The sequence below is a fragment of the Psittacula echo genome (genome assembly GCF_963264785.1).
Source record: "Psittacula echo genome assembly, chromosome: Z".
Lineage (NCBI taxonomy): Eukaryota > Metazoa > Chordata > Aves > Psittaciformes > Psittacidae > Psittacula > Psittacula echo.
In genome coordinates this window covers 86,659,042-86,666,605 of record NC_137742.1, presented here as the reverse complement: position 1 = coordinate 86,666,605, position 7,564 = coordinate 86,659,042, and positions in this window count along the sequence as shown.

The window sequence follows — 7,564 nt, the reverse complement described above, 5'->3', positions numbered from 1 at the left end:
AGATCTTCAAACTCATGTTCTTTGATCTGTTTGTAATGACAGTTTGTTGGAGGATTCCAGTATGGGTGTTCACAGTGAATAATATTTTAATATTCTGAATGCTTCCAAATGGAAGTTTGGGTTGTATATTTGCTTGTTTTGTCATAAAATTATTTGGGTGGGTGGCAAAAAAATGTAAAATTAAGTAGAGAACAGCATACAACTTTAACGTTAAATAGTTATGGCTACTCTGAGCTACTTTTGGTATGGGCTTTCTCTGTGAGCCAAGCATAGCATCTGTCTTTCATGTAGTCTACATTTGTACTGAGGTGATGATTCTGAAGTTGGAATCAATAAGCTGAGAGAATTAGTCATTATACCAGTATTGTGTCCTTTCCCAGGGAATTCAATCAGTGACACCATACACAATTAATTTGAACAACTCTAAGCAGGCTACAGTAGGATCAGGAGCAAGCATATATTCATAACAATCAGGCAACACCTATATTAACTGTTTGGATTAAAATCAGAATTCGAATTAAAATTCAAGTGAGGCCCATTTGCCTTTGACTATTTTTTTTAAAATAATCAACTGCTGAAGTACATATTGAGGCATTTCATTAACCTTTAAAAGAATGCCTGTAAGTGTTCCTTGGCTGAGATGTTAATATGCCAGTCATGCTGATGACCTGTTCACAAAAGCTGAATTACCAGCTGCATTTGCACTGATCTGCAGATGAAGAGTGCTATTTCAGAACTGAGTGTTTTTCTCAAACCATAACTGTATATATCTCTTTGAATGATAATACAACAACCATGTTGATGAAAATGTGTCAGGTTTTATTGTGATGAGTATGAAACATAGCTTCTTAGATATGATGAGAAACCTTATACAATGAATAATAATTCATCCAAAGTAGACAGTTACGGCACTCCTGAAAGCTTATGGGGTGATGGGGTGAGACAGGGCAAGAAAGCAAGTGATCTCAGTGGGGAAAGCTGCTTGACTAGCGTTGCACAGCTGGTTGTTGCCCAAAAGAATAGGATTGTCTACTCTAAGAGGGTAGCTTGTCTTCTGATAAGGTGACTGCTGCAGGCTCACTAGCTGACACTGGTCTCCTGATCAGTGAGGTGCCTCTCTAACAAGCTGTGCATAAATTCAAGGTTTTACATAGCACAGATCTCAAGCAGGTTGTCAGGTTGGACTTGGAAATTGGACAGTAAATGAGGAGGTGCACAGTGAGGTCCAAGAGCTTGCCTGGGGGACAGGTGACAGATGCAGGAGCAGGAATGTGCTTTGCTTTGTGTTTCTGCCCCAGCTCCTGCTGCTGGATCCCCCTGTCTCAGCTGCTGATGTTGTGCAGTGACAAGAAGGCAAAGGTGAGGCAGCCTATGAATTGGGACCATGGATGGTAGAGAGATACTGGAAACAGTGAGGCATGAAGTTTGTGAATCAGTACTATCTTAGTTGCCATAACCTGGTCATTACTCTGGTCATTAAGTTTATCCTCCTGGTGCAATGAATAAGTAATACAAGTTATTTAGAATTACAGTGTTAGGCTGCTATGGAGGTCAGCCTTTAGTCCTGGCCTGACTGTTCAGTTAGTTTTTAATTCCATTATTACCACTGTTTCTTTGAGATGAAACCTAGTGACAAGATACTCATCTCTGATTGTCTTGAAAGGTAGGGTTTTAAATCTAGAACTATGTAAAAGTGCTAACTCGAAAGCAGTTGTAAGCTATATAACTACAAATAAGGAGAAACTAGATATATCAACAGTACTTAAATATCTGTGTGCATTGAAAGAAACCTGTGAAAGAGAGAATGTTAGCCAGAGGAATAAATAAGGCGTGTTGTAAGATTCAGGTTCCCTACTGTGTAAATGGCACAGTCTTTTGTGTATGATTATCGTTTTTGTGTAGGTATACCTAACCTGTGCCTGTTTTGGGATTTCCTTAAGATAGTAGTAGTAATGGGAATAATAATAACAACAATAATAATATAGGTATACTCCTCAAATGAGAAATATAAGTGATTCAAAGGATTTCACTAAGGGGAAAAAGAAGATGTGGTTATAGACCATAGGTAAAAGAAATGAGGACAGTTATGTCCAATAGCTAGTAAAATCACTAAAAACTAGGGCTAACAGATTTGTATCATAAAGCAAAACAGAAAGATAAGTCACACATCCTGCATTGTGATCACTGTGAGCATTTGATGGGAACATTGCCTAGATTATCCATTTACAAATAAGAGGGTTGGTTTTTTTTTTTCATTGAATTAAAGCATAAACTCTCTCCTAGCTTCACCATGTGAAACTGAAATTACGGTAGTTAAACCTCATCAGTTTTCAGCTGCCTCATACGAGGCACAATATCAAATAATCCTCCTCAGCCGCTCCTCAGCCTCTCTGTGTTTGCTGGAGTTACAGCTGTTGACTGCTACTCTGTTGTGCTTCCTGGGGAGTCTCAAGTGTTTTTCTTCAGACAGCGACCAGCTCTTTTATAGATAACTGGAGAGTTCAGACTGAAGGTATCCAGAATACAAATGTGTTTTTATTTTAAGAATCAGTATGTATGCTGATGACAGTGATATTTTGGTATGTGAGGATCTGACTACTCAGTGTCTGTCTGGGAAACATGCTGCAGTCTGTAGTTTGTGAATTAGGTTGTAAGGGATTACAATTTTTACATACAGCAACAACTACTTAATGGTGATAAAGTTCCTTTTTGATTCTTCCGCTGATGGTATTTTAACATGAAGCATTGTGTATTTTGTAAAAGCAAGCAAAGATGTAATAAGAGAAGAACTAACTGAAAGATCTCTTATTTTCACATGATGACTGAATTGAAGAAGTTAGTCCACTGAAGTACTGAGTACCAAGCAACCAAGATACCAGTACAGTTGGTAATCAAAGTATGCATAGTTTGTTGATTATTCTGATTAACCCAGAGATAATTCTTTTAGAGGAAAAAATAAAATGCTGGGTTTATGGTAATCATTTAAAGCATTCGGACACTGGAATCTTATGCTTAAACAGCAAGCTGGCACAATGTGATCTGTGGCATTCTAGATTTTCACAATTTAAAATGTGTCATGATCACATTGCCTTCCCAATAGAGCCAGAGGTTTGTATCAATTGCTGTGTTGTAGTAACTACTGTAGTAATCCCCAGTGGTTCTTAGAGCCAAACGTATGCATACAGAAGTCTTCTGTTTTCAAATGTCCCATTTCCAGTCAGGAGTACATCCAGAATGGTAAACAGGATGACCAGTCTTCGGATCAGTATACTTCAAAATCTATCACTGAGATCTGTTGGTGTCAGAAAGGATCTGTGTGTATGATTGCTGCAGTGATGGGGCTTAAGAGTCATTCCACACAGTGGAATGTAATCACAAAATGAATTTATAAAGCCTTCCATACACTTTCTTGAATGTAATATCTTATTTCTATTTGTGGTACTGTATACTAAAGCCTAGACTTTTATAGATGAGTCTTTAATATGAATCATGCCTATCCATTTAGACTTCAAAAACCCAATGGAGTAAGGATTCAGTCATTCACTTTGATGCCTCCTTATGTTTGGACTTGCAGGTGATATGTACAAGCTGTCTTAGTTCTATTTGACTTCTCTGTATGTTACTCTGATAGCCTTTCTAATGTTACTGTTAACATACTTCTTTTTTTGTTTCATTTAAATGCAATCAAATTAAGGAAGAAAAGGTCAGTAATAGGAGATCTTCCCTGGAGGATATTGTGGTATCTGACACTGTATCTGGATGACAGAAGCTGGCATTCAGCTACTGTGGTATTAACGTAATTTTGAGGTGGCATCACCTTTTGTGTGCAGTGATAAAAGGGACAGCGAGCATTTTGCATTCAGTATTATTCAAGTCCTTTACTCTGACATTTATTTAAAATATACCACTGGTACTGCTGAGTATTAATCTATGTTTTCAAACATACTGTTTCTGGCATATTCCAAGATTACAAGAGAAGGTCTTGTTTGGGGCCCCAGTGGGAGGTTCCTTAGGAGGTATATGTGTGGGTAGAAGGTCAGAATTAAAAGATTTTTGATTAGTTTTACAATTATTTATGGAGGCTTCCTCCCAGAAAGCCCGTAACATTTCTGTTATTTCAAATGCCCAAATACATCACTGAGCGCAACACAGCAGAGAAATATTTTGGGTTGAACTCTTTCCTATAAGTTAATCAGCATTTGTGCTTTTAGAGTAATGCAAAGTTTGAGGTTCCTGATATTTTTTCCTCTAAGTCAAGTTTAGCTTCAACGTACTTTTTTTCACATGGCTGTTGCCACAAGTAGATGATGTTTCGTCTGAGACTTGACACTGATTTAACTGACTGTTGAGTTCGTGTTTAGAATGGCATGCTTGAAAAGCCACAGCCATGGCCTGAAAAAGGTTTAGTCCTGCCTGAATTACTTATTGTAAATCAGCTGTGTAGATTTGTGAGTATAAGCTATTGTAGGTGGCCTCAGAGATGAACTTTGAAAAGTGGGTCTTAACTTAAAACAAATTTTTCCTAATTTCCAGGGCACACTTGTTATATAAATGTAACATATAAATATGTGTTGTATAACTATAGGAAGTAGCTGGTGCATGTAAGTAGCTTATGAGAGGCCCAAAACAGGAAGCAAGCCAATACACATTTGTCTGTAGAGATCAATGTTGATTGCAAAAACAGTTGTTTGCTCAAAAATGGTTTGTCAGAGTTCTCGCAATTGAAAAGAGGGATGAAAGTGGTAAAACAAGGCAGCTATTTGGTTTCTGAGAAATAGTCACAAACATAGAATTAGAGCTCTTGTTTGTTGTTGTTCTGCTTTGTTTGTTTTCAGATAATGTTGCAGCACAGAAAATCCTGGGATGTAGAAAAAGAATGATCAGTAAATCTGCATTTAAGTAACAGTTGACTTCAAAGACTGCCTTTCATACTGGAGAAGTATTTTTGGAACATAAATGAATTTGCTTTGAATTTACTTAGTTTGTATTCATACCTCCCTTCTGTCAGTTCCATGTAATTTCATTGATAATATGTATCAGCTGTGTATTTAAAAACAGTGTAATGATGACATAATTAATATGCCAAACAGCATGTGAAGGAACCTTGACAGGTTTGTGGTTTACCAACACAGTTTTACAAGATTAGGCTGGAGCTCTGAAACCAACCTCCATGAGTTGTTTACTTAAACTCTCATAATGCTGAAAATCAAGCTGTGTTATCAGCTAAGCAAGCAGCAAAGTCTTACTGTCTTCACTGCTCACCAGCTGGGCCTCTTTGCCTTAGTGGATCCAGTCATAATTCTCCATTAGTTTCAGAATATTAACTGCAGAGAGTAATTTTGATCTCAGCTACAAAATTATTTTTAAAAATGCATAATACAGTCTGAGATACAAAGGAAAAAATATTCATTATGAAAACTGGAACATGAAACAAAAAAACGGAACACAAGATTTTATATGATTACACGAGGTTTTTGTCTTTGGGAGGATGAAATGGCTTTATCTTGCATGTACTGGTCTTATGACCTTTTACCCAGTAGTATTTCCCATCAAAACAGATCAATAATCCTCTTAAGCAGAATGAATAGTGTAACCAGCTGGTGGTACCTGCTCTCAGCATCCTCTGGGAGTTCAATGGTCTCAGCACAGGCCCTGGCCAGCTTGAAAACAACATTTAGTACAAAATGCATCAGCAGTATTCGGGAACTTTGTGGTTGTTTTGGCTGTAGAGCTGAGATGTGAATGTATGTGGCTTGTAAATATGCCTCTCTTCCCTAGGAAAAGGTCACTCATTTCAAAGTATCTGTGTAGCTTATGGATTATCCTTGTCCCTGGGTATCTCTGTGATAGTAGTCTGCTACTTGGAGCTAAGGCAGTTATTTCTCTTGATCATATTACAATCAGTTGTCCTTCTGGTGTGAAAAGTGTGATGCTAAACTGCATAGGCACGAGTGTAGGTTTTTTTGCCTATATCCAAGACACACTGGAATTTGAAGCTCTGCTTTGTGTGCTGTACTGTATAGCCCTGTGTCAATAAATGAGGTTTCTGGTCTCTTGATTTATCAGCTGAACACCTGTCAGTGTTCAGAATTCAGAATAAAAATTAATGCTCTTTTTGTGAATTCCTTTCACTAGAGGTAATTCAGAGGCTTTATTTCTTAAGTTTTGCTGGTGAGCTTACTGCACATAGCAATAATTATCCGAGATAAAAATCTACTGTACTTTGACTCCCGTTGATAGTAAAGCTCATTACACCCCCATTATAATTATTACCCTTCTTATGTATACCTCGTTAAACACTTCAAAAGCAGGCATCCAGGGGATGATGTCTTAAGAACCTATTTAAGTGATTAGGATGAATTATGTAAGATACTAACACTATGTTCCCTCTGCATCACTTCAAATCTTACAAAATTTTGGGTGCATAATAATCAGAATGATATAAATAATGTGATTTGGTCTAACAGTTCTCTGATTCCTTTCCAGTGTGCACTGCTCCACTGATGCAAATCCACCTCTGGGAGTAGTCCTGTTAAATGTAATACAGGAGACAAGCTGTGGGCAACAAACAGATGGGATCTCTACCTGCAAGACTCCAGTAAATGGATGTCCTGTGAAGTGTAGCATAGGCAAGGGGCAGTTAGGAGATGTAGAAATGCAACTAATAGCTAATAAAGATAACTTGAAAAAAACAACAAAACAACCCAAGTGTCATCACTGAGTTGTCTCATTCATAAACACTGACATATTTGTATATGACAACTTTAGATATGTAGTGGTGATAAGTCAAAGCCAAAGAGATTGAAAGTATCAGAAACGTAGCATTCCACGACTTTACCCCTTGTTCTTTGACAACTGTCCTGTTACATGCAGGAAAGAATGCAAACTTATATTAGCAATGAATTTTATTTCAGTGCTGAAAAGATTCACTTCCAAGATGACAATCTTCAACATACAGAGGCCTGCTTTTCTAGTAAAGACAATTGAATTTTTTAGGAATGTATTTCTGCTCTACAGAATGACTCTTAAAAATTGAATTCTGAAGTGAATCACAGTGCAAAGTAAGACAAGACTATGTGGGTTTGGATGATGCAGCAAAAGTCTTTCCAGCTTTAGGCATTGCTGTTAACAATTCTGCTGTGTGAAATGATGTGCTTCTTAGCACTTTCATAACCCTAATAATTTATACATAATTGTACATGTCTGTGAATGCTCTTTGACAATAATGGACTGCACAGTCTAAGGAATAGAACAAACTTGAAAAATACATTGATGCAGGTCTTGTAAAAGCAAAACTTTGTTTAACTTGCTGTGTAGAACTGGCTGTGTAAAGGCTATTAAATCCAATATTTTTGAAGCTAAAATAAGTTGCTTGCACTGTGAATATGCATCTGAGATCTGGTGGAAATTTTTTTTTTTTTTTTTTTTTTTACTGTGGGATAGCAGTGCTGACTTGTAGTATCTAATTGCTAAACAGTTACAGCAGTAAAGCATATGGGCCTGAGTAAAAGGCAGCAGTGAGAGTGTAGGATGCTTGCTTTGTCTCCAAAATGTGATACTGAGA